General features: G+C 38.7%; 1 protein-coding gene across 5 annotated transcripts in view; it reads left to right on the forward strand.

Moving 5' to 3' along the window:
• LOC122839541 (poly(rC)-binding protein 3) overlaps positions 1–24,943 on the forward strand; it is a 57,728-nt gene that overhangs the window by 4,773 nt on the left and 28,012 nt on the right. For 4 of the 5 annotated variants that reach the window (XM_044131219.1, XM_044131217.1, XM_044131215.1 and 1 more), the window contains exons 2-5: positions 19,192–19,247; positions 19,450–19,515; positions 21,778–21,875; positions 21,960–22,064. The gene's annotated coding sequence lies outside the window, so the exon portion shown is untranslated. Of the gene's footprint in view, positions 1–14,550; positions 14,761–19,191; positions 19,248–19,449; positions 19,516–21,777; positions 21,876–21,959; positions 22,065–24,943 lie in introns of all 5 variants that reach the window. The other variant, XM_044131216.1, reaches the window with a different exon arrangement.

Genomic DNA, 24,943 nt, shown 5'->3' on the forward strand with positions numbered 1-24,943 from the left:
TTTGTTGCTTTAGTGATGTGAAATCTGCTTTAATCCAATGGAAACAGTCATTGTTATGACAGGCAGCAGGAGGATCAACAGGCAGACCAACAAACGAGATCTGTCCTCTCAATTTGTGACCATCCATTTCTCTGCTGTTGAAGGGAGGTGAAATCTGTTTTTTTGTTTCCTGTGTTTTATTTTGAAGGATTAATTGGTCCAGGTTGGCTGGGGTCAAACAGAGATCCGTTTCCTGTTCTGAAACACATTAATTTAAATTAAAAATAACATGAATACATAACTACATTATTAAATAAAATGATAGTTTTATCCATTTATCCACACAGTAAAATACTGACCATCTGAATCTGTGTGTTTTTGGGCTTTTCATCTAAATTAATAAAACCTATTTTTTAAATTAAAAATCAAAAACCTTTACCAATAATCAACAGGGAAATATTTATTGGGATTGCAGTAAATGTCCCTTACTTCTGAGCAGCTTTTTGCTTTGCTACTTTGATTATTTAAGTTCAGTAATCACCCTAATCAAATCTAAGCTAGGACTTTGACTAGGCTGCTCCGAGTCTGAAAATTAACCCTATGAATTGAATTGGACTGCCTGGTACTAGAATGGACTGCAAGTCAATGATTGTAATTTACCTTCATGATAAATTGGAAAAATTTAGGTTTTTTGGACATATTTTCTTGAAACGTATCTAGAAGATGACATTCATTGTGAATTTGTCTGATGTAAATAAATCAGACAAATTCACAATGAATGTGAATTTGTTGTTGAAGGTCATTGGTGGGACTGAATAGTTTGGAAAATTTGACGAGGAAAGGCTGTTCTGGGTGCAGATGTTTGTGAAACTGGACCGAAAGAAACTTGAAGGTTTTTGTGTCAGAATCTTTGGGACAGATGAGACCAAAGTCAAGATGTTTGGCCTTAATATGAAGCGCCATGTTTGGAGAAAACCAAATACACCAAATGAAGAGACTTCTGTTAGCATCCTGCGGTCTGCTCTCAGGGTGAACCTGCTTGGACAAACAGACCTGGAGTGTCTGTCCAGTGTTTACTCTACCTGTAAACACTTTTCTGACCTCCTTAACAGACTCAAAAGTTGCCATTTTTAGTGGATATTAATTATACCGAGTTGTCCTATTTGCATTTAACAGATGTAAATCTTCAGTGTCCATCGATACCAGTCCAATTTTTAGGGTCACAATTCAGTTAGAAACCAATTTTTCTATTCAAACGGTCATCGGTTTCTATTTAAAAACAGAGGTTTGTGCATAAAATTCTGTAGCTTAAATTACCAGTAGTAGGTTAGCTCAGCTGCCTTGCTTTTCCTTAAATAAAAAAATATCAGGATTGTGGGCGAGGAGACTAGCATAATGCTATATATTCGTAAATAAGAGCGCCAAAGACGTACAACGTAAATGTATTTTAAAATCAACAGAGCATTTTGAAGTGATTCAGGACAAGCAACAGCAATTATTTATAGAATCGATTTTTATCTGCACCTGTAATGTGATTCATCAGAAACTGCTTTTCTTTTAACCTTTTCAGAGTCTTTGTAACCTTGCATTTGTACATATTATTAAAATAGATATTAAACGTTTTCGATTTCCAGCAAAAATCTGAAACAAACTTTTGGAAAATTGTAAAACAGTCGAACAGTGACTTCCTTTAAATCTGGACTAAAAACTCAGCTGCTAAGAGATGCTTTCGCATGATAATAAATGAAACACTGACCAACATTTTTCTCAGAAATGACAGCACTTGACAATGTTTCAATTGTTGATTTTTTTGTGTTTTAATGATGTTAAGCATCATGAATCGTCTTGTTGCTAAAATGTGCCAGACAAATGAACTAGATGGACCGACTGATGAAAACACACAGGCTGCAGGATGCCCTGAGTTTCACTATCAGAGCGCCAAGTTTAGTATAAAATAACAGGAAGCTAATTCTGCCTCAGTTCTCCTCAACATGTTTGCACGATTGGTTTTACTGGCTGTGAAGTTGAGGCCAACAACAATATTTTCTCATCACTTCACTGGTTAAGCTGGTTCCTTCCACCCCTGTATTAGCGGGTATAAAAATAGCAGCCGGTTTAGAGGGGGCCGCCTGTTCATGACCATCCCTCACCACCCAGAGTGGTGCAGGGGAAGCAGCAGGGAAGGCTGGAGCTACTGCACTACAGTTTGTTTCTCAGCCTGCCTCCATTTACCCTCCATCTTTTCTGATTGATCTCTGAAACCTTCACAAGCTTAAATTACATCACTCTGTTGCTCCTTGTCGACAGGACGGTCCTCAGATTTCACCAACCATAATTCTCCTGGATGGCTTCGACTTTTAGAAGGTGCAGCGTTCAATTTCAGTAATGCCTCGCACCGCCGGCCCTTGATTTCGGGTATGAATTATTGTTGGTAAGGATTGTTTTTTAGGTTTACAGCGTTGCTCTGTTAGCGAACAGCTGACCCATCAACAGAAAGAGAAGGAGAGGCATTCCTTCCTCCTGGAAGCATCAGCTATTATTTTTTTAATGAGCAGGGATGATTAAAAGATATTAGTTACTTTCACACAGAAACAAAGCTAAAACTGATTGTTCTTTGCAGCGGTGCTAATGCTAACTTGTATTCAACTCCATGCTACGTGAAGTTAGGAAGATTACTCGTCACTGCATGATTCTTACCGTTAGCTCATTTTTGCATGCGCTAAAAGAAATACGTTGGTAAAACGTAGATCTACAAGATTAAAGGGGTTATCAGACTGTACAGCCCTGTATCCCATCTCTTCATGGAAAACAAATCAATTACTTCATGTTTGATTATTGTATACAGGCGAAATAGTGCGATTATTTATCTATTTACAGAAAATAGCAGTGGAATTAGCCAAGTAAAATTAAATTAATCCATTTTTATCTTTTGCTTATTCTCTTAAAATCATAAACTGTTTTTCAATTGTAATGAAATGAAAAAAATAAGTACTGGAAGTATTTCTTTCACTATTGAGCCAACGGTGCAGATCATAGAGTGACAGTTATGAGTTGGGTAGAGTCATCTGTCTGAAGACTAAATACCAAACGGATTCATCATGAGGAAGAAGTGAACGTAGCATCGCATCAGATCCACAGATGTTTAACATTTGATAAGCAGTGAGGAAGCTTCCTGCAGTTTGCACGCAGACGGATTCAGTCAGTGCTCCCGTTTCGATCTGAACAGATAACGTCATTCGGATTTAAAGTTCCTGCAGAGTCGACAAGGAAGCTCCGCTCAGCTGATAGTGGAGCGACACAACGCCTTATTTTTGTACAAGTATTCAGAGATGAGTTTGGAATCATCTGCAGATCGTCACTGACTTTAAACATCAGGTCATTTAATGCAGCGAGTTGAAAACGACTGGCAGCTCCAGGTTTGACCTCTGAATGCCTCCAGCTTGGACGGGATGCAGCTACGTCACCGTGTGTGAATGCCGTGCGATTATTTATCCATTATTGCCACAGTTTCTCTGAGATGACTCAGCTCAACTGATGAATGGAGCCTTCCGAGTCCACAATGAGGTTCTGCAGGCCAGTGGATGAGCTCTGCATGCAGGAAATACATTTTTTAAACATATAACCACAGGAACTGAACATTATTTAATGAAGTAAGCACATGAAACAAGACAGAGGAAACTGAAAAAAAAAAAACAGGAGCGTCTGCGGCTTACGTTTGTTAATGTCAGTGAATAGTGTAAGAGATATTCTAAAGCTCATCTCTCGGCGCTGTCTGCTGCCTCTTGGCGGTTTTTTTGCTTGATTAAAAAGCGCCCAGGAGTTGGTAAGCGTGTGGTAGGTGTGAGCGCACGCCCTGACAGCTTAGCATACTGATTATTCAAGCCTCTTAGGCTAAGCCTCGGCACTCGAGTGATGAACGTCAGCTCCTCGCTCTCCCCTTCTGATTTCTGCACTTTTCCCATTCTCAATTTGAGCAAGTGGGAAGCCGGTGACAGCCCTCGCAGAGAGCAAACCTGTTGTCTGAGAGGGTGAACGGATCGGCGACGTGCTGATTCAGACACAGCCAACTTTATTTACGGTGATACAATCATCGTTAGTGCCGTTAACTACAAAGTTAGCGGCAGTAACCCTGAAGGAATAACCACAAACATTAGTTTATAATGTAGCTAAAAAGCTACAGTAACACAGTACATATCAGAAGCTAATGCTAAAGTTTTAAATTAAGCTAAGTGCTAATTGAGATGTTCCTTAATGCTCTCAGGTATTGTATTCATGTTTAAGACTTGTTCTCCATTTTCCATGTTTTATTTTGTTCTTGCACGTTTCTGGTTTGAAATAAAGTTACTGACAGTCTTCACCCGCTTCAAAATAAGAGCATGAATATAAACATTGGAAACCAAAACTTCAACACAGATGTTAAATTTTATTCAGCTGAAAGTCTACAAAACAGCCCAGTAAATTACGCATCTGAATTTAAGAAAAAAAAATGTTTAAGGGAAGCTAAGTGCGCTAAGTTAGCAAAACAAAGAAATTGGCTCCACTATTAGCGCATTAGCAGAAAGCAAGAAGTCTGCTTTATAAAAGATTAAAACTTTCCAGAGTATAATATTTTCCATTTTAATGAATTATGTAAATGTGTGAGGTTTGTCCTAAATCTCATACATTAAAATTAACAGCTTGTGCTCAAGGGCCAAATTTATACTCTTCCAGAATGTGGGTCAGGGGCCACAAATGGCCCCGGAGCCACTCTTTGGGCAGTCTTGTCCAACAGTCCAGAGGGAATGCAGGAATAAATATATTAGAGGTTTTTGTGGTGTTTAACATAAAAGCTGTTGTGCAAAAGTTTTAACCCTGTAGTTGAGCACAAAGTAGAAAATAACAAAAAGTGAAGAGAGAGAGAATGGCATTCCAACTATGTGCAGAGGTTGAAGCACTAATGCAGAGGTTGAAGCACTAATGCATGCGTTTAGTTGTAGAAAGAGTGAGCTTCATAAAAAATAGGAAACATAGCAGCAACATTTCAAAACAGGAGCCAGGAAAGTTAAAGGTCTAACTGAAATTGGTCTTGCAAAAGGACGATGGCTGTAAACATTCAAAGCCCTGAGAGATGAATTCTCCTTCCAATGATCATTTATTGTTTTTCAGCCTTTTGGAGCAAAAATCTTATTTCCTGCTCGTCAAAAATTATATTTTTCCAATTTTTCATTGACTTGCTGAAAGTGTTTGGCTTGTTTGACACAATGCAGTGTGAAAGCGAACTGCAGAAATAGAAAATTAAACAAATATTGCAATTTTGATCCCTTTCCAAACTATTTGAACAACCTGTTCCTGTCCCGGCCAGTGGGGGCGCTGCACCATTAACCACAAAAGGAAGTTACACAAACCTCTAAAGAAGACACTTAACGCAATGTCTTTTTTTATTTTTTATAAAATGTTAAAAATGTAGTGTCAGATTTTAAATTTTGGAGGATTTTTCTTGTCTTTGCTAAAAGACCAGAAGTCATTTCTCCCGCTAGTGTTTGTTTTGGTTTTATTTATCCAGAATGCATTGCACAGTAGTCCACTTCCAGCTTTTGGTGTTCACATATGAATTTAAACTGCAACATAGATTACTTCAATCCAACCAGAGCACTTTTAAATCAGAGTTGAATAGCGCATTCACCGGACTTTCTAGATCACATATGTCAGAGTCAAGGCCCGCGGGCCACATCCGGCCCGCGAGAAGATTTTCTACGGCCCCTGGGATGATCTTGATTTATTATTAGAACCGGCCCGCAGCAAGCCGGCACCCCGTCTGAAAAATGAGATGCACCCCGTTCGATCGTCTGCGCACGTTCGATCGTCTCCGCACCCCCGTTCGATCGTCTCGCACCCCGTTCGATCGTCTGGCCCACCCCGTTCGATCGTCTGGCGCACCCCCGATCGTCTGGCAGTTCGATCGTCTGCGCCCCCGTTCGATCGTCTGGCAGCGCGTTCGATCGTCAGAACGCGCACGTTCGATCTTCACGCACCCCGGTCCGCAGGAAACTTACGAAGGCTTGGGCTGGTCCGCTGCACTAGACCAAATGCGTCATTTAAAAAAGTCTCAATGAACATTCGATCAGTCCGGCCCTCGGCTTGTAGCTAAATTTTTTATTTGGCCCTCCGTCCATTTGACTTTGACACCCCTGTTCTAGATAAACAAACTGGAGTTGGATTAAAGTGGCTAGCCGTCAGCTATTGGGTCAGAGCTCAAATTTTAATGGCTTTACAAGGAACACCCTGCATGGAAAAGGAGTGCAAAAAGTCCAAACGTCCTTCAGAAACCCTAAACAGTTGGTACATGGGACAAACATAAAAAAAATTTGTAGTAGCTTGACAAGTTTGTGCATAACTGTACATTATTCCTGTCTACTACCTTTCCATATGCACAGTGCTGGCAGCACGTCAGTTTCTGCATCACTGACCTTGTTTATTGGCTGCAGTGAGGAAGGTTATTCTAATTCCTGTCAGATACAAACCTGAAAACATTTCCATCTAAATGTTGCCCAAGACAAAAGAGAAATATTTCCATTTGTAGAACAATGAATTCCCTTTGGAAACATTGAAAATGGACTGCACTGTTTGCTCTGCAGCGGGTTGTGTGTGTTTTTATTTTTTTATGGGTTGAGCAGGCTCTTAGCTGGCAGGATGGGCCTCGGCTGCTTACCGCTGAGTCCCACCTGACCAACAGATTGGTCCCAGTTGGTGGCCGAGGCCACAACAGAAACTGTGGACGCTTCAGGATTCAGCCGACACAATGGAAGAAAACATAACGAACATCCTGAGCCGATTTAGCAGTTTGTAAAATATTTTAACACACATTTCTGGACAAAATTGTTAGATTTAGTTTAACTTGGTTGATTTCCTGGCATGATACATTTTGAAATAAATCAACTGATATAAAAAATAATTATGGAAAATATGCATATTTAATTATAAATTTGATGATGGATAATCCACCAATGGAGTAAAAAATGTACCAGTTTTTATTTAGACGTGGGACTTAAAACAGTTGGACAGACCCAGACTTACAGTGGCAGAAGCTGAGGGTGCCATTTTTTTTGGCGAGCTCCAAATATTTAACCGTTTTCTTTTATGTATGTATGTGTTGCAAACATTTTCCTTTATATAAAAATCATAGGCCCAAGATGTACTAAAACTTTGGGACTTCACATGACTCCGCCTAGGATTGAGATGGTGGCTTTTCCAGAAACCCAATGTTAGCCAGGTTTATTGTTCCTCAACCAATCAAGATGCCAGTTTAGGATCATTGTCTTGCTGGTTTTAGCCATTCTATCCATAATTTCCCATTAGATGAAGGAAAACTGCTTGATGGAAAGAGCAATGCGTCAGTTGTCAAGCAAACGGGGTGTCCAATGCACAAAGTCGACAGACTTAGAGCTGTAATAATTCAAACTTGATTCTAAAAAATCTTCAAGGCAAATCATATGGCTGGAAGCTTTGCTAACTTCTGTTTTACCAGTCAGTGCGCCGTTTTCCAGTCAGATTATTACTTGTGTTGCACAATGCTCTCACTTCCACCTATGAGCCACTGACAAATGCTAAGCGCTACTAAGCACAGAGGCACAGAAAGAATGGCTGCCATAAAAGAGACAGAATGTGTTAAAAGAGTAGGATCACTAACTAGAAAAGAAAAGGTAACACAGGCTCAGTGCATTTACTACACAATAGAAATGGAGTTTGTCCTCAAATACCTCAACAGGAAACATCTACTACATGCATCAACCTCCTTAATGGATGCTGTTTTCTTTGCAGAGGACCAACTTTTTTCTGTGATCGTTCATACAGAATCTTCTCCCAACTTGAGACTAAATAAAGTATAATATAATGAAGATTGCTTTGTAATTTTTAAATGTGAAACGTTTCATTTTCCATCTTTTTACACTTTAAAGTCTTCGTACTTCAAACTTGACGTGATGTTTGACTCATCACATTTTGCATTGAAATGTTTACTTAATGAAATTAAATTTTATGTATTTATTTGATTAATCATCACAATAATCAATAGATCACTTAATAAAATAGTTGTTTACAACCAAATCCAGAATGGATTGCACATTAATCCATTTTGGATTCATCTGTGGTAGTGTGTCGTTGCATCAAGAACAGTTCAAATAATTAAAAAGTGTCCTCTGTACATGACGAGAGAACACCAACTGTAGATGTTTTGGTGTTTTATTCTTATTCTCAACTTCTTCCTAGTTTAATTTTTCTACTCGACAGTAGAAATTTAGAACACAGAAGTCATCGCTCTTTCCTTGACACACTTTTACTCAAAGCTGTTATTTATTTTTATTTTTAGACTGCTGTTTTTTTCCTCTTCTTGTGCAGCTCCAGAAGCATCTGCAGAAAAGGATGCCAAGTCAGCGGGAATACCGAAAAGTGAGCTTAAGCAGATGTTGGGGTGGCGGGGGCACAGGGGAGGACTTCAGAGGTTGAGAAAACACGTCTATGGGTCGCTTTTCCAGTTTTCTTAGGAAAAAAAATGTTTGGAAAAATAGGGACAGCTTTGAAAGTGAAGAGAAATTGAAATGTGCAGCTCAAATAGTAAAATAATTCAACCCAATCATACGGAGATCCCATGTCTTTAAGGTTACCTCCTTGTTACATAAAAGCCTCGTTGAAAACTTTCTTCCTCCTCTTTCCACATTAAGATGAAGGAAATGCTCTTAGCCTCCTCCATTATTCATTTAATGGACCTCTGAAACTGTGTCAGAGCCGGCGAGAGCCTCCAGTTTTCTACATCTTTGTTTCCTCTCCAGCGTGTTTTCCCATCTTTGACACCTCTAGACTTTTCATAGGCCGTCTTGAGACAATTTATTTCAAATAAGCATTTAGCTGTAACTAAACAATTGCTTCGAATCAGCAGAAATTTATTCTGTGTACATGGATCATTTTTATGACAGAGACCAGTGACCAGTATGCTAATAGCATAGCTAATTTTTCTTTACCGCTTTAGCTAATGCTGAAAACGACTTTGTTTTGAACAGAACAAAGTTCAGCATTTGTGTTTTAGTCTTTACTATCTATTGTTTGTTTGCTCATGTTCGTTAGCATTACGTTCCGCAAAATACAATACTGATGTAGCGTTTTAGCATTAGCACAACTGAAGTTTTTGTTTAGTGCGTCAGAGCTTTTGCGAACTTTGAATATGTTTAGCGTGCCTAGCTTCACTCAACTTTTTTTCCTGGATAATTTCTAAAGTGCTAATTTACTTGTTGGTTTTATAAACCTTCAGTTAAATAAAGTTCAACATCTGTGTTGACGTTATTGTTGGACCATTTCCTTACATTCTTTAGCATTAACTTATATGAAATATAATGTGGACATAGCGCTTTAGCGTTAGCAGAACTAATGTTTATGGTAAGTGTGTGAGGGTTAGCGCAGCTAGCTGTTCAGCTCGCTACCCACAACCAAAAACATTGCAATCCTTTTGCATCACAGTAGACTTTTTGGAAAACTTCTTCAAGTTTTGTGTCCAAGTTAATTACAAAATAATTAAATCAATTCAAAATAGTTACAAAAAATCTCTATAAAAGGTTTCCAATTATGAATCATGTATATTTTTTGCCTCCAAGCAGCCATGTTGGTCTTGATCCATAGATTTCCAAACTTTATGAAGGTCTTTTCCTTTAACTTTATTTATTTTCACCCAATATATTTTATTTTGGGGACAGCTCATTTTAGCTGATACTAACAACCATGGAAGAAATTCATTTGTTCACGTGGTTGTTGTTTGATTTTAACATTTTTATGGTCAAAGATGTTGATTTTCAGCATGGAGTTAAAATACATTGGAGAAAAGCGAGTGATAAGCTGTGCCTCACCACTGGGGGCGCTGTGTTGCATAATGCTGACGTTCCAGAGCCTCCAACAAGCAGCCAAACCCCAAAGAAACATCTGATATCTTCACAATATCTGAAGAGCCGTCGATCAGGACCAGTTTCTGATCACAGGAACATCTGAATGCTTGGAAGGGAAACGGACACAGGTCTCTGATTCTCTATGGATTCATGTGGGTGAAAAACTAGACAGACTCTTAAACTGAGGAGGCTTTTAAAATCTGCTGCTTGTTTGGGATTAAACGTTTAAAAGCTGGAACATCAAAGAGTTTTTGGGTTTTGGTGTCGTCTTCGTGTCAGCGAAAGGCTCTGCGTTGGGAGAGCGCAAGGATGTCAAATGCTGCTTAACACAACAGGATATAAGACTTCCCCTCACATACACACACACACAGCGTGCAGACACACACACACATCTTAAACCTGCACCTCTATGTTCCTCCAGACTACAGCTGGCATAAAGGCGACTCCTCACCTCTGCTGCATCAACCTTTGTTGATCTGGATGTGCGTGAAAAATATAGTTGTTTTTTTACTGCAGCTGAAAAGTATGGCAGAGTATTTATTAGGGCCAGGATAATGAAATTCTTTAAAACTATGGGAAAAGGGTCAGTGTTACAAGAATGAAGTTGTAATATGAGAGCAAAGTCCTAATAATAAAATAATCAGAATTTTACCAGAATAAAGTCAAAATAATACAAGATTTAAGTCATATGAAAACATGTTACATGAATAAACCTATAAGTTATAATAATATGTGAGAATAAAGTTATGATACAGGAAAAAAGTTTAACATTTTTGATTCCATTTCTTGTTGCAGTTTTTTATTTGTATTTTTTTTATTGTAGATTTTGATTTGATTGCTGTGTTTTTCTATTGCCTTTGTGTGTGTGTGTGTGTGTGTGTTTTGCATTATTAGCATGTTCAACATTGAAACACTCCAATACAAAGACAAAATCTAACCAAGTATTTTTGCCCAACTTCTGGTGCAAATATCTTAGTTTTTGTCTTATTTAAAGTACACTAATAACTTTCCAGAAACATACAGGTGCTCGTTTTACGTCAGTAAAATTTCAACATTGATAAAAAGTACCTAGTTCCACAAGCAGATTTTCTCACCTGTAACATTGGAAAAACTTCTTGTTTTCTATCATTTTTTATCTTGTTTTCAGTTGGGTGTTTTTGCAGCGTAGAATCGGTAAAAAAAAATAGACATCTAGATAAACATACACTGTTGTTGTTTGAAGTTAATAATAATTGCTTTCACATGTTTTATCAGAGCTTCATGGTAATATATAGATGAGATAAGGTAGAAGAGATAAAGAGACAATGTTGTGGTTTTTGTAGCGCCTCAAGCTCTTTGGAAACGTGAATAATTGTTTCTGTTTAATTGTAAATGTTCGCAGCACAAAGTCCTGCAGCACAAAAGTGAAGCAAACCGAGTCTGATCATTTCATGGGCTGTTGAACGTCTGTGTGTGATAGATGAGGCCTCATAATGGTCATTCTAGTGTGTTCATCCTCTGCAACATCTGTGTGAAAGAGCACACACGTCAGGACCTAATCATCTGTTGAAATTATGAATTTTAGTTTGAGTTTTTATTACAACTTTGTCTTAAATTAGAAAATCATTGAAAAGACCATTCAAAATTATGAGTTTATTTACACAATAACATGAATCTATCATCCAGCAAAACTTGTTATTGTGACAGGCCTATTCGTAGTACCTTAACTTGAGTTACAGTTTCTCAGTAATCATTTTACCTCTGCTGGCAGCTTCTTGAAGTTATAGAAGTTGCTTTTGATCTGTAAGTCAAGACAGAAACGGAATCAGCCAACATAAACTGAGTCATTATGGAGAAGCAGCAGTTCTGTGATTCAGGTGAAACATCTGGTGTAAAATTAGAATAATTACTCTTTTACCGCTGAGATTCTTTCTCTTCACGTCATTACAGAGCATTCTTTATCATCAAACTAACAACCAACAAAATTCAGGAAATACAAGGAATGTGTCGGCCATTACGCCCTAACCAACAGTTACAGAGTCAAGGTGTTGCGGCGGCAGTAAATTTTGGCACCAAACGATGCAGAACAAGTTCATGTGAGCACAAAGCAGTGACGCAGCATCATTTATGACTGTTTCACATTAAAATTACCTCTAACAATGATTTATCCCTGTTTTTGATTAAAACCACCATCAAAAAACAGCAGCCGTAGTCAGATTAAAATTTTCTGCTTCAAATGCTAACATGGTACATTACATAAAGCACTCCGACAACTCTTCTAAACCATAAGTCAACATTTACAATACGAACATAAAATAAATAGTGTTCTTACTTACATTCGAAGGCAGTCAGTGGGAGGTTGCTGGTTAACTTCCTGTGTTGGCATCGCTTTGAGCTCCAGGGGAGACCGGATACTTTCTGGCGCACGATGCAATTTAATACCCCAAAAATTTGGGTAAATACTACAATACTTTATTATGTTGTCATTTTACTGTCCACAAACAGGTAGTGTTAATATGATTTTAGGGTAATTTAAAATTATTTTAATCTGATGTCCAGTTCAGAAACTCTGATTTTTCTCCTTAGACAGAAATATAATTCCCACAACGAGGCTGTCCACTGCATCCCAGCACCATATTAATACAAAGTCAGCCAAATATTTTCCATGCATCATGAGACGGCTTCCTCCTCTGTGTGCTTATTGCACAGCTGGTTTTCCCCTGACTGGTACATATTTTTTCTGCGGATGAAAAGTGCCAGCTTTAATAAATCTGATAGATGACTGGTTGCAAACTGTTGACCAGTCATTTTTCCTGACAGGAAGTATTACTTGATTTTATTCTTTACATTAGGATGTATTACCAAACAGCTCGATTCCTCTATAAGGAGATAAAACATGTTTAATAAAGCCTCAGCTTTCTCCAGACAATTATCAGCTCAGAACCAGGCACTCTGATCTTTACTCTCAAGTTAAAACAAATAAAAAGGAACTTAAATTGATTTTTAGTTTGTTTAACTGAAAACTGAATAACCGGATTTTAAAATGTTTATAAATGTAGGTCAAAAATCTAACTTGTCAGGAAAATAGAGCAAATTCAAGGTTTAAAATTTAAAAAGATTTTAAACTTTCTTCTGCAAACAACTGCAATAAATTTTTGAGAACATGTTACACTCAAGTTACCAGCATACATCATCTAATACAAAAAACAAAAGTCATAGCAAACACAATACGTTCTCAAATAATCACATTTCCAAACTGGTTAACACTTAGAAGTACTGCCAGCAACACTAACCATGTTTTCAAATGAAAATAGTGATAAACGTAGCAATCTTAGCATTGGTTTCAAATGCTTATTTGGTCTTCTCTCAATTTTTAATGAATTCAATCCCATTTTAAACAAATAATAAAACTTTAAATTGTATAAATATAATAAAACTTTATCAGTGCACTGATAAAAGTGCAAATAAATAGCGAATAGGTAAAATAATTTGCTCACCGGTCTCACCAGAGGACAGCGCAGCAGCACAAAATGGCGCCTCCTGTAACCTCCAACACTCTACAACCAGACGCACAGAGAACCAAACTAGGTAACATTGGTGAACTTTACTCATCGTTTTGGCAATAAACATAAATAAAATCATTCTTAGCATCAGCAATGTTTGCTAACGATTCGTTTGATATTGCTTTTTGTACCTCTTCTTCCGTGAATCTCCATCTCCTCGTCCAGTTAGCAGCTCAGCGCTCAAGTAGCAACGGAAATGAAGGAGGAAGCCACCGAGGTGGTGGGCGGGACAATGCGCCACTTGGAAAGAGCTCATTGGTTAAGAGCGATACTAGCGTTTTTTCTTCCTGAAAAGTTAACCCTTTAACTGCTGGTCATGACAATAATTCACCCATAATAATTAACAACTATTAAAATGATAAATCTTTCATGAGATTTTAAAGGATTTTTTTTATTATTATTAAAGCCATATTTAAATGTGGGTTTCACACAATATGTGGGCGGCACACCTAGAGGGTGCGCTAAAACAATGGGAGAAAAATAATTCGTAATAGGCATTTTCTATATTAACAGCTGTTCTGCTTTTTGATTGTTTTCCCTTTACTAAAGAGTAATTTCTGCCCTCGGCCCAGCTAAATTAAGCATGTTTACTGTGAAAGATTCTACCTGACATTTTAAGGAAAAACAACGCATAATTTTTGATAAAAATGTACTGAAAAATTTACTGTCATTTTTAAAGAAACACAACTAAACATTAACTTATTGACAAAAATGTCTGAGTGGTTGTTTTTTTGTGTGGAAGTAGTAGAAACCCAAAGGGAAGTACAATAATGAGCAAAATGTGAATTTTGTACAATATATCCACTTTAACTGAAATATTATAGGCTTAGTTTATTGTTGAGCATTAAAAAACAGTGATTTTAGTTTTTATAATTTTTTTGACCCACCAGAGCTTTTGACTTGATAATTTTGGCTCATGTTGTAAAAAGTTTGGACATCGCTGGCATTCAGAAGAACATGTGCTAACATTAGATGAGCCAATTAAGAGCGTCTACTGAAGCTAATTTAAAGGTATATCTACCTATTATTCCTGTTTAGGATGGAACTGTGTGTGTGTGTGTGTGTGTGTGTGTGTGTGTGTGTGTGTGTGTGTGTGTGTGTGTGTGTGTGTGTGTAACCAGCAGAAAGCAAACACGCAGTCCAGCAGCAGACAATCCGTGATGAGCCGGCGGAAAGGCAAACGTCTCTGCTCGTAAATACGTCCATGTTCAAGATTTACGGCTAGTAATTCCATCTCCAGAAGAAGCCTGGTCGATTGCTTTTTGCACCTTTCCTGCAGTTCATGCAGGAAACGCTGTGTGCAGCTCCGCATGCAGAATATCCACATAACACAGGTGAAAAACCAAAGGTTGCTCAGTTTGTTGTGTTAATTCTTTGCATAGATGTCCTGTTTTTGTTTTTAGTGGCTAAGAGTCAAATCAAATGCACACATTATCTAGGAGGAGTGAAAAGGAAGAACACCTGCTGGGACTGATGAAAGGTTAATCTGGTCCCAGTTACGGACAAAATGAAGGACAGGTCCACTCAGTGAATCACAGACAGAAAAATCACTAAACTGGAAGTGTTTTCATTCAAAAACCTTGATCATTTTCATTTTGAATTCATATTATCAGCTTCTTATGTAAAGGTTATAAATCTTTTGTTAAAGCTGAAGTATGTAACTTTTATATAAAAAAATTTAAAATATGTAAAAAAACAACTTTTACATATTTGTTGAAAATGTCACCATATTGTGAAAGTTTATGAAAAATGTATCTTTCTGTCTGAAGAAACAACCAATCAGAACCAGGGGGAGGGACTTAATGCTGTCAATCAAACTGGGAGAAGGTGTAGGAGCTGAACTTTAACATTAACTGTCTCAGAAACTGTAGCTTTTATAAAATATAGCTACATTTTATATTTTATAAAATCTACATACTGCACCTTTAATTATAATGTCTTTGGGTTTTACAGACGTTTGTAGGTGAATGTTTGTAGCTGTTCTTGCTCTGTTTGTGTATCAGGAGGTCAGACGCTCCAGGATTGTTTTATTGTTGTGCAGAATCAGATAAAAGTTATACACTTTATTTAATAAAGCGACAGTAAATTTTAGTAAAATTGAAACTATCCAGTTGGAGATTAATGAGAACAAACTGACGCTGCAGAAGAAAATGCTTACAACTGTAGATCATCCTTCCTTCCTCACTTATTTTCTTCCCTTCATGCCTTAATTTATCGTTTTACTTTCTGTCCTTCTTCACTTCCTTTCTTCCCTCCCTCACATCTATAATTCATTTCATTTGTGTATTGTTGAAAGAGGAAAAACTACTGGATCTGAACTCGTTGTATTTGACTTATGACTTTGCGATGACGATAAATAAACTGAATCAGTTGCTGCAGAGTTTTTCTTATATTTTTTTCCATTGAGCAACAGAAGCTGCTTTTCAACAATCTTTGAAACATCAGAAGTCTGTGAACTCCAGCAACCTGAAACTGTCCATGAAGGGAAAACCCCGGCTTTGTGTGCTCTGTAAGGATTGTCTAACATCGGTTGTGGTGTTAGCATGATGCTCATTCAGCGTCAGCATACAGCAACAGCAACAAAAAACCTTCTGATGCAGAAATCCTTGAACTGCTTCAGTTAAGATGCACACTCCCCAATAAACTAATCCCCCTAACAAACGACGAGGCCCAGTCATCTTCCTCACAAAGACTTCAAAGTGAAGCCAGGAGTCGGACTGTGAATGATGGAGCTCCTGTGTGTGTTTGGCTGACAGAGTTAACCAAACAAGCAGTTTCAGAAATGCTCACCGGGGCCAGCTAAGCTCCTGACGGTGACCACTTAAGTGCTGCGCGTTCTCTCTGGAGTGAGTTTGTGGGAATAAGCATTTCCTTGGACATTTCGCTGGCCTGCAATGCGTGAGCTTGTGTGTCCTCGTGGATATTTTGGTGTTGTGTGTGCATGCTTGGTGGTGCGTTAAAGGTTTTCTCTGCCAGGGGAGAAACATCTGGATTTTTAATGTCACCGTATATTCTGGAGCTGAACGCCTCAGGTTAGAGAAAGAAAGAAACAAAGAAAGCACTGCAACACATTATTATTACTTACTGTAATGTCTTCATTCAGTTGCCAGCATATTTTCTGACACATAAAGAGACCTTTTATGCAAAATTCACAGTTTGGATTTCTACTGCTTCTAAAAACAACCCAAGCATTTAAAAAAAAACACAGAGACAGTTTTTAGCAATAAGTTAATATGATCTGGTGTCAGAAAATGAGTCGTTTCAAAAACCTTTCGAATGTTAAGTCAGAAATCAGCAAAAACTGCTCTTCACCTAGTGACGTCAGCAAAGTCTAGCTGTTACCTAGCAACCCCAGCAGAGTTCCACCCCGTTACCTAGCAACCTCAGCAGAGTAACAGAACGTTTGGTCTACGGCTGCTGGAAAAGACAATTGTTTTATGGTTGACTTACCGTCCAGAAACCACTTGCTGCATTCTTGTTAGTTGTGCAGGAGGCTTCACTTCTGCTTTTCAAAGGTGTATGGTTGTATATTTGTGCATCTGTTTTGAGATGGGAGGCCACAGCCAACAGCTGCTGTATGTCAATTAAGTGTTATTTTACTTAATCCCAAATGTAGTGACAGCTAAATAAAACAGTAAAACATGTATAAGTTATTAAAAAAACTATATTAATTCCTCCTTAAAGAAAACCAGAAGCCCATTTCTTCAGATGACTACATAAAACTAGCTTGTTAGCCTTAGATACCACGACAGCAAACTGATTATCTCGAGAAAATCCTGCAAAAATAATTTCAGTTTTGTCAAGATCTAAGTGAGATTTATGCTTCTTCCCTCTCAAAGAAATGAAACATGGCAGCTGCAAACTCCGATCAGACGCTTGAAAAGAACCGTGGGTTTGAACATGTAGCATCAGTTTGATGCAGTTTTGGTGAGTTAGCCTAACCCATATAGTCTGTTTTTGTTCCTTCTTTACCTTCCAGTTTGACTGAATGAGTAAAGAGTCATTCAGAGATTAAAATGTATTACAAAAGCGATGACCGGTCAATGAACTCACTTTTTAATTTTTCTAATTCGGCGCTATTCTGCCGTTCCTCGCTAACATTTCCGGTTTCTGAAAAGACGAGGAAAAGAGCCGGAGCGAGATGAATTTATAATCGGTGAAGGGTGAGTCCTTCGGCAGCCGGGTCAGCGCTCTAATCGCAGGAAGTGAAGACATTGCGAGGATGTTTAATGAGAGGATAAGAGCAACAGGGAGGGCTGGGGGAATTAGCCCTTTTAGATATCATTAAACATTAATACTGTCAGGGGACCGGCGCTCGCTGGGGTCCTTTCATTGACTTTCATGCTGGGTGCTAATAGAGTTTCACCTCCGGGGACCTGAGCGCCCCACATCCTCCCCACAAAGCCGAAGCAGAAACAGATCAGATCGCCTCCTCGCTTCTGAGGATGAGATTATTCAGTCTGGGTGGTAATTTAGATTATTTAAGGTTAAACACTCAAATTAATCCTTTTCCTTTCTGTACAATACAGTCATTTGAAAGTATAAAAGCTCCTCGGAAGACTGAATAAATTTGCCCAGAGGTGATTTCACGAGTCAAACAATGATGAATGCACTCACATGAGTAAGACGAGTCGTTTGGCAGAAATAACAGCAATAATTTGGGTAAAAAACAAAATGAAGTTTATTTTGTTTATATACATATTCACCATATAATTCATTCATTTGTAAATGCAATAGTTAGCAAGCTAAATATTTAGCTACAACCTTTAAAGTAATATTTTAGCTTGCTAAACCTTTAATTTATTTAGTTAGCTAACTAAATATTTAGCTTTATACTGAATATTTAACTTGCTAGCTAAATATTTTGTATATTTAGGAAGCAAAACATATTTTTACTTAAATATATAGAATATATTTAGCTAGCTAAATATACAAAATATTTAGCTGGCAAGTTTGCTAAGTATTTGGTTTCAAAAATTAACCCTTGTTTTTTTCTCCTATGACTGACTAAATAACCCAAATTATTGCTGTAATTTTTGAATGTGTAACTTCACAAACACGAGAGATTTAAAGCTAAATAAAATTGTCACCATCAGATTCAGAAGGCACAAAGAGAAACTGGTCAGAGGCAAAAACGTGTGGATGGCGCCACCTACAGGTCAGAGTGTCCTGAAATCCCACTGATTTACAGAATGTAGTGAAGGGAGGAGGAACCAGATCTAAAGCAAATTTAGTTTTCAAATGAAAACTTAGCAGAGAAGTGTGTAGTGAGGTCAAACTTACATTAAAAGAATATGAATGTAATTTAAAAGATAAAAAATTGACAGATATGGGAAAAGTTTGCATTAATCCTAAATTCACTTTGGCTGGTAAAGTTGTTTCCAATGGAGAAAACTTTCAAAGTTACAAACAAGAAGAGAAAAACATCAACAGTGATTTTGTTCAGGATTTCCACAAATTCTCAATTTCAAATATCTGAATAATTTTTCCACTCAAATTCAAAAAACTTTTCTGAGCAGAGTTATTGTACAATAAAGATAGATTTCACTGAATTTTATATTTTTCAGCTCTGATTGAAAAATATTAAGAGCCTTTACGTATTTCTGTAAATCCCCAGCAGGGGGCAGTGTGGACTAACAGGTGTATTCAGAGGAGCTGCGTGTTTTTATGTCAGAATAATGAAATGGTGGCCGACAGAGGGCGCTGCTGCTGCACAAACAGAAAGCCAGGTTAGCTTTGTGATAAATAATTTCTTATCTTTCCAGAAATTCCTCTCTGGTTCTGTTTGGAGTGCTGACTGCTAAGACCTCAGCTTCACACAGTAAGAAACATCAGCACATTTCCACTGATGGGCCATTAAACGGGCCGCTTTAAAAGAATCAACCCGCTCAGGGTTCAGCCCATGCTGCTGTGTGGCTCTGTTGAAATGTCTGCTAACATCAGATGAATGATGTGCTTTGAAATATTCAGCAAAGCCCTTGGAGCATCGTTAACGCACAGTTTTTCTTTTCTTTGTCTAACAGATCCTTAAGCCCAGCTGTCAGCGGTAATTTGGTCTAAAAACACCTCAGCTCAACAACAGCAGCAAAGTGAGTCCTACATATAAAGTGCATTTTTATAAACTTCTGTACTTTTTTCCAACCTAAATCCAATTGAAAGAATCTGTTCAAATGTCAAAAATGCTAATATAAATGCAATTTGTTGGAAATCTAACCAAATCACAACAATTTTTATGATCTCTGAGTTAAAACATGCTCACTAAAAGGAGGTTGAGCTGGTCGAACAGAGACTGCAACAACGGCACGGTGTGGAAAAACCAAAGTGAGAAAACCTGAGCATCATCATCCAACCAGGACTTCAGTCAGTACAGGGTGACACATTATTAATGACATTAATAATAATAAGTCCAATTGATACAGTTCAAGTCGTTCTCTGTGTAACTACTTAATGTTGTATACTTCACAGTACTGATATTGCCAACATCGGTTTCACTGTATGTTTAATTGTTGAAGGATTTAATAAACATTGAAAACTGAAAAAGAAATTAAAATAAAATAAATTCAAACTAAACAAAAGCTACACAATAATGTAATAATGTGAGACTGAAAAAGTCAAACAGAAACCCAGAGCTGAACGGTGCTGCTGCTGATGTTGGATCAACAAGCTGCTGGATCATGTTCTTAGATTTTTATGATTGGTTCACAAACTGCACATTGAATAATAAATATATCTTGGAAACTGTGACTTTTTAGACTCCTTCAGGCTTTTTAAGATATTAAAAGCTTTATTGGAAGGTTAAGATTGGTGGAGTGTCTGTAGAAACAATAATTATTAAAAATAGAGTCTCCGGATAACACGTGCTGCTGACAGGGAACTGTAATTTCTCATGGATGATAACATGCTCTGCCTGGCGGTGAAAAAGAAATCTCCACCTGATCAGAAATCTCACCTTGAGCTCCTCCTGGCTGCGTTGGGGAAATTACCGGCCTCAGGAAGTCGGCCATCTTCACATGCTTCCGGCCTGCTTTAAAAGGCAGAGACTTGGTGCTCCAAATGACACAGAACTGGTCCTCTGACATGAAGGAAAGGTACAATTTGTTCAGGAGGAACTCTGTTTTCACCCTCCTTGTTGAGCAAAGATTAATAATGGAAAGGTTCTTTGGCAGATCGATGGCGAGAGCAGAAAGGTTTTGCTGAGAGAGTCGGATTCTCCAAGCAGAGGATCTTTGTGTTTGGACATGAAAAATGAAAGTCGTTTCCCTGAGAAGCAAAGAAAGTGAATTTTAGGAAACGTGGAGCAGGAAGCTCAGCAGAGCCAAACTCCAGATGGAAACCAGGAAACTTTAAAACCAAATCCAGTTTGAATCCAGGCTGGACTTCAATGGTTCTGCTGGAGCTGCTGGAATGATTACTGGAGAACCTGAGAGACATCCAACCTTCCATCCATCCAACCAACCGTCCATCCATCCATCCATCCATCCATCCATCCATCCATCCATCCATCCATCCATCCATCCATCCATCCATCCATCCATCCATCCATCCAACCAACCAACCAACCAACCAAACAACCAACCAACCAACCAACCGTCCATCCAACCAGCCAACCAACCAACCAACCAACCAACCAACCAACCAACCAACCAACCAACCAACCAACCATCCATCCAACCAGCCAACCAACCAACCGTCCATCCAACCAACCAACCAACCAACCAACCAACCAACCAACCAACCAACCAACCAACCAACCAACCAACCGTCCATCCAACCAGCCAACCAACCAACCAACCGTCCATCCAACCAGCCAACCAACCAACCAACCAACCATCCAACCAACCAACCAACCAACCAACCAATCCATCCAACCGTCCATCCAACCAGCCAACCAACCAACCAACCAACCAACCAACCAACCAACCAACCGTCCTTCCATCCAACCAACCAACCAACCAACCAACCAACCAACCAACCAACCAACCAACCAACCAACCAGCCAACCAACCAACCAACCAACCAACCAACCAACCAACCAACCGTCCATCCATCCAACCAACCAACCAACCAACCAACCAACCAACCAACCAACCAACCAACCAACTGTCCATCCATCCAACCAACCAACCGACCGTCCATCCAACCAACCAACCAACCGTCCATCCATCCAACCAACCAACCAACCAACCAACCAACCGACCATCCAGCCATCCAACCAAACAATCGACCAACCAACCAATCGACCAACCGTCCATCCATCCATCCATCCATCCATCCATCCATCCATCCATCCATCCATCCATCCATCCATCCATCCATCACATTCTAACTCTGTGATCTTTATCTTCATCCAGACAGAAATCCAGTTGACCTCATTCCATCTGAGTTCTGGAGGTCACAGGTCACATGACCTGGAAGAAAAAACCCAGGAGGCTTTTGGGATCGCTCTCCGGTGAGACACACCTTCTAGTTTCTGTTTCTGTTATCTCATGAGTAACTGATGACACTGACTGTGTTTCCTGCTGCTGTGCTTTAGCATGGGCTGGCTATCAACCTGAAGGGAGGTCAAAAGGCTGATGAACTGAGCGCATTCATCTGGTGTCCTGTATGCCCTGGGAACCCTGCGCCCAGCACAAATCAGGTGGGTAACCAAGCTAATTCAGCCTGTCAGAGTAAACTGCCGTCTGTTCTGGAGGCGTTTGAACACACAGGTGTCCTTGGACTGAAGTCGGCTGCTGATAACAGAGACGTGCTCCACTAATGTTTGTCTCTTTATGACAAATTATTCTGGGTTTGACAGATGTGATAAGCTAATGTTTTCTCAACCTTAGCCATTGGCTACTTTTCCATCATCTTAGATTGTTTTGGTTCCAATCGAAACTTTGTCCAGAAGGAGTAACAAGATGTAAAACTTCTGCTGAAGCAAATAGAAGTTCAGATACTTTAACTTAACAGCTTTTAAGATGAGCTCAATAATTTTTATTACCCTTTACGTTTCTAAATATCATTGGGAACCAAGCCAACCATCCATTGAGCCAATCTGTTGATCTCAACCAGTGAAGCCTAAATTTTGTTTCTGATTGAAGGACTTTTCTTTTGTCTTTGGTAAAAGACCATTAGCCATTTGTTTTGTTAGCGCTGGACTCACTCGTTTGCTTTGGTTGCTTTTACCCAGAATGCAACCAAGATTTCGGAGCTTGGTTTGGTTTAATAATTGCCTGACATTGTTGAAGGATTACTAGTTCTACTGGCAGATTATTCAACTTATGGCATGGGAAAATGTCATGTTGTAGGTTGAGGAATCTGCCATGAAACTAGAATTTGGTTGCTAGGAGACGGGCTGGGCTTGGTAGGTGTTGCTAGGTAGCAGCACAGTGCCAGATGACTGTGAAGATACACTCTATCAATTTTATTACCTTTTATTTTTCTAAATATCATTGGGAACCCAGACCAATGATTTTTGGTTGTTTTCACTCATAGCAGAGAGAAAGAGAACCGCAGAAAGAGAACGCTGCACCATAGTCCACTTCCTGCTTTTGGTCCGCTTTACTTTCACATTCGAATTCAAACTGAACCAGAGTTCACTTCAGCCGAATCGAGACTGAGGTTTATTGGAGCTCCAGAGTCCAGTTACACATTCATATTTCCTCAAACAAATCAGAGTTCAAACTAGTTTGACTAAAGCGGACTAAACTGGGCTACAGCGCAGGGCATTCTGGGTAAATACAACCAAAACCAACGGGCGCATACAAAGCTAGCTGGAGAAATTACTTGTTGTATTTTACCAAAGACTAAATAGAAATCCACTAACTGCTAAAATCTGATGCTACTCCAGTTTTGTTTCCATTATATAAAGAAGGAAGTCGTGCTCAGTGCTTTTGTGTTGTTTCCTTCAGTGGTTCTCGGTGCAGCTCCCCCACAGGCCAGGAGGGGAACAGGTTTTTCACAGCGTTTGGTTGGTTTGACTCAGAGCAGAGAGAAAGAGATCCACAGCAGCTGGAGTTGGAGCAGATGATTAAGTTTTGGCCCATTTCAAATCAAATCTACCAGACTATCAGGTGTGAAAACAATCTAATGCACAAAAATGAAATCTGGAAAGAGAAACTGCAGCATTTCTGATTCACACATTGATGACGTCATTTTAATCAAACAGCCATTTTCTCCAGGATGCCCAACATTAGTTCATACAGCAAATTGTCTCCATTAATACCTGTATTACCTGTAAGTTAAAAATGATTCAATGCTGGAAAAAATATTCTCTCCGCACACTGATGCACAAACATTAATAGATTTTTATTCTTTGGCATAACTTTTATAGGCTAATAAAAGCCACAAGGTGAAAAATGATCCTGAGGAAGAGTTTGGTTTTACCAGATTGAGTCCGTAGAGAAATTCCCCTGAAACTGGAACATTAAAGTCTGAATGAACAACAGCTTCTTTATCTAAAAATAATAAATCAGTGACGGATCAGTGATGCTATCAGGAGTAGAAACAGATTCATCTACAGAAAGAATCTTCTCAACCTTCACTTTCTGCCCCCGAGTCATTTTACTTTGTGAAAACCAGGATGAATTTATTTATTCAGATTTCACTGTAATAAACCTTTAGAGAAACATTTAATAATTGCTGACCAGAACTGATGGTCAGCAAAACATAATCAATTAGTGAACATAATTTAAATCACAAAACCAACTGAAAACAGTGATGCGAGCTACATGGGCAGTCGCCCAGAGCGGCAGCAGGAGAGGGGCGCATGGTAACCACATTTACAAATAAAACATTTCAACGTAATTTAAAGGTTTGTGTTGCTTTTCAGTGTAGACTGCTGCTGAGAGCCACACAGCAGGAAAGACACCTGGGGCTTTTGTCAGTGGTGGGAACTTTTCTGGTAATTCGCTAAAATGCTAACAGCTGAGCTAATATTTCATTTAGCACTTTTGTTTACTTTGAAAACATTTTGCTTCCCCTAAATAAATGTTTTCATATGAGTCTTAAATTGCTCATTTATTTGGCTGTAATGTAAAACCTAAAATATTTGTGTTTATTCAGCAGAGCAGGTCTCTTAGTGGAGGGTTTGAATGTGTTGGTTCTTTCTGGGGACTCCGACTTCCTCTCAGTCTAAAACACGACCGTTAGCTAATCTGCTTGCTGTAAAATGTCCATAGTGTGTGTGTGTGTGTGTGTGTGTGAAAAGTTGTTTTGTTTTTCACTGTGTTACGTATTTTAATCATAGCTATTATAAAAGAAGAAGTTTCATAAAACAGGGTTTCTGACCTCTTTAAAAACAAGCTCACTTTCTACAAATCCAAGTTTGAAGCTACATAATGGAGCCTTTCAAGTTAAGTAAATTTAATCCAGTTTAGAGTACAAACAGGATTTATGAAGTGTAGCTGGAACTGGTGGCTCCTTCTCAGAAACAACTTTTCCAATTTTCGGTTGATCTGCCAAACAGGATTGCGTGACAGATTAAAGTAAACTCGGTGGAACCCGAATCTGTAGCCGTGAATAATGCTGCCCACT

Source organism: Gambusia affinis, linkage group LG11 (assembly GCF_019740435.1).
Source record: "Gambusia affinis linkage group LG11, SWU_Gaff_1.0, whole genome shotgun sequence".
NCBI lineage: Eukaryota > Metazoa > Chordata > Actinopteri > Cyprinodontiformes > Poeciliidae > Gambusia > Gambusia affinis.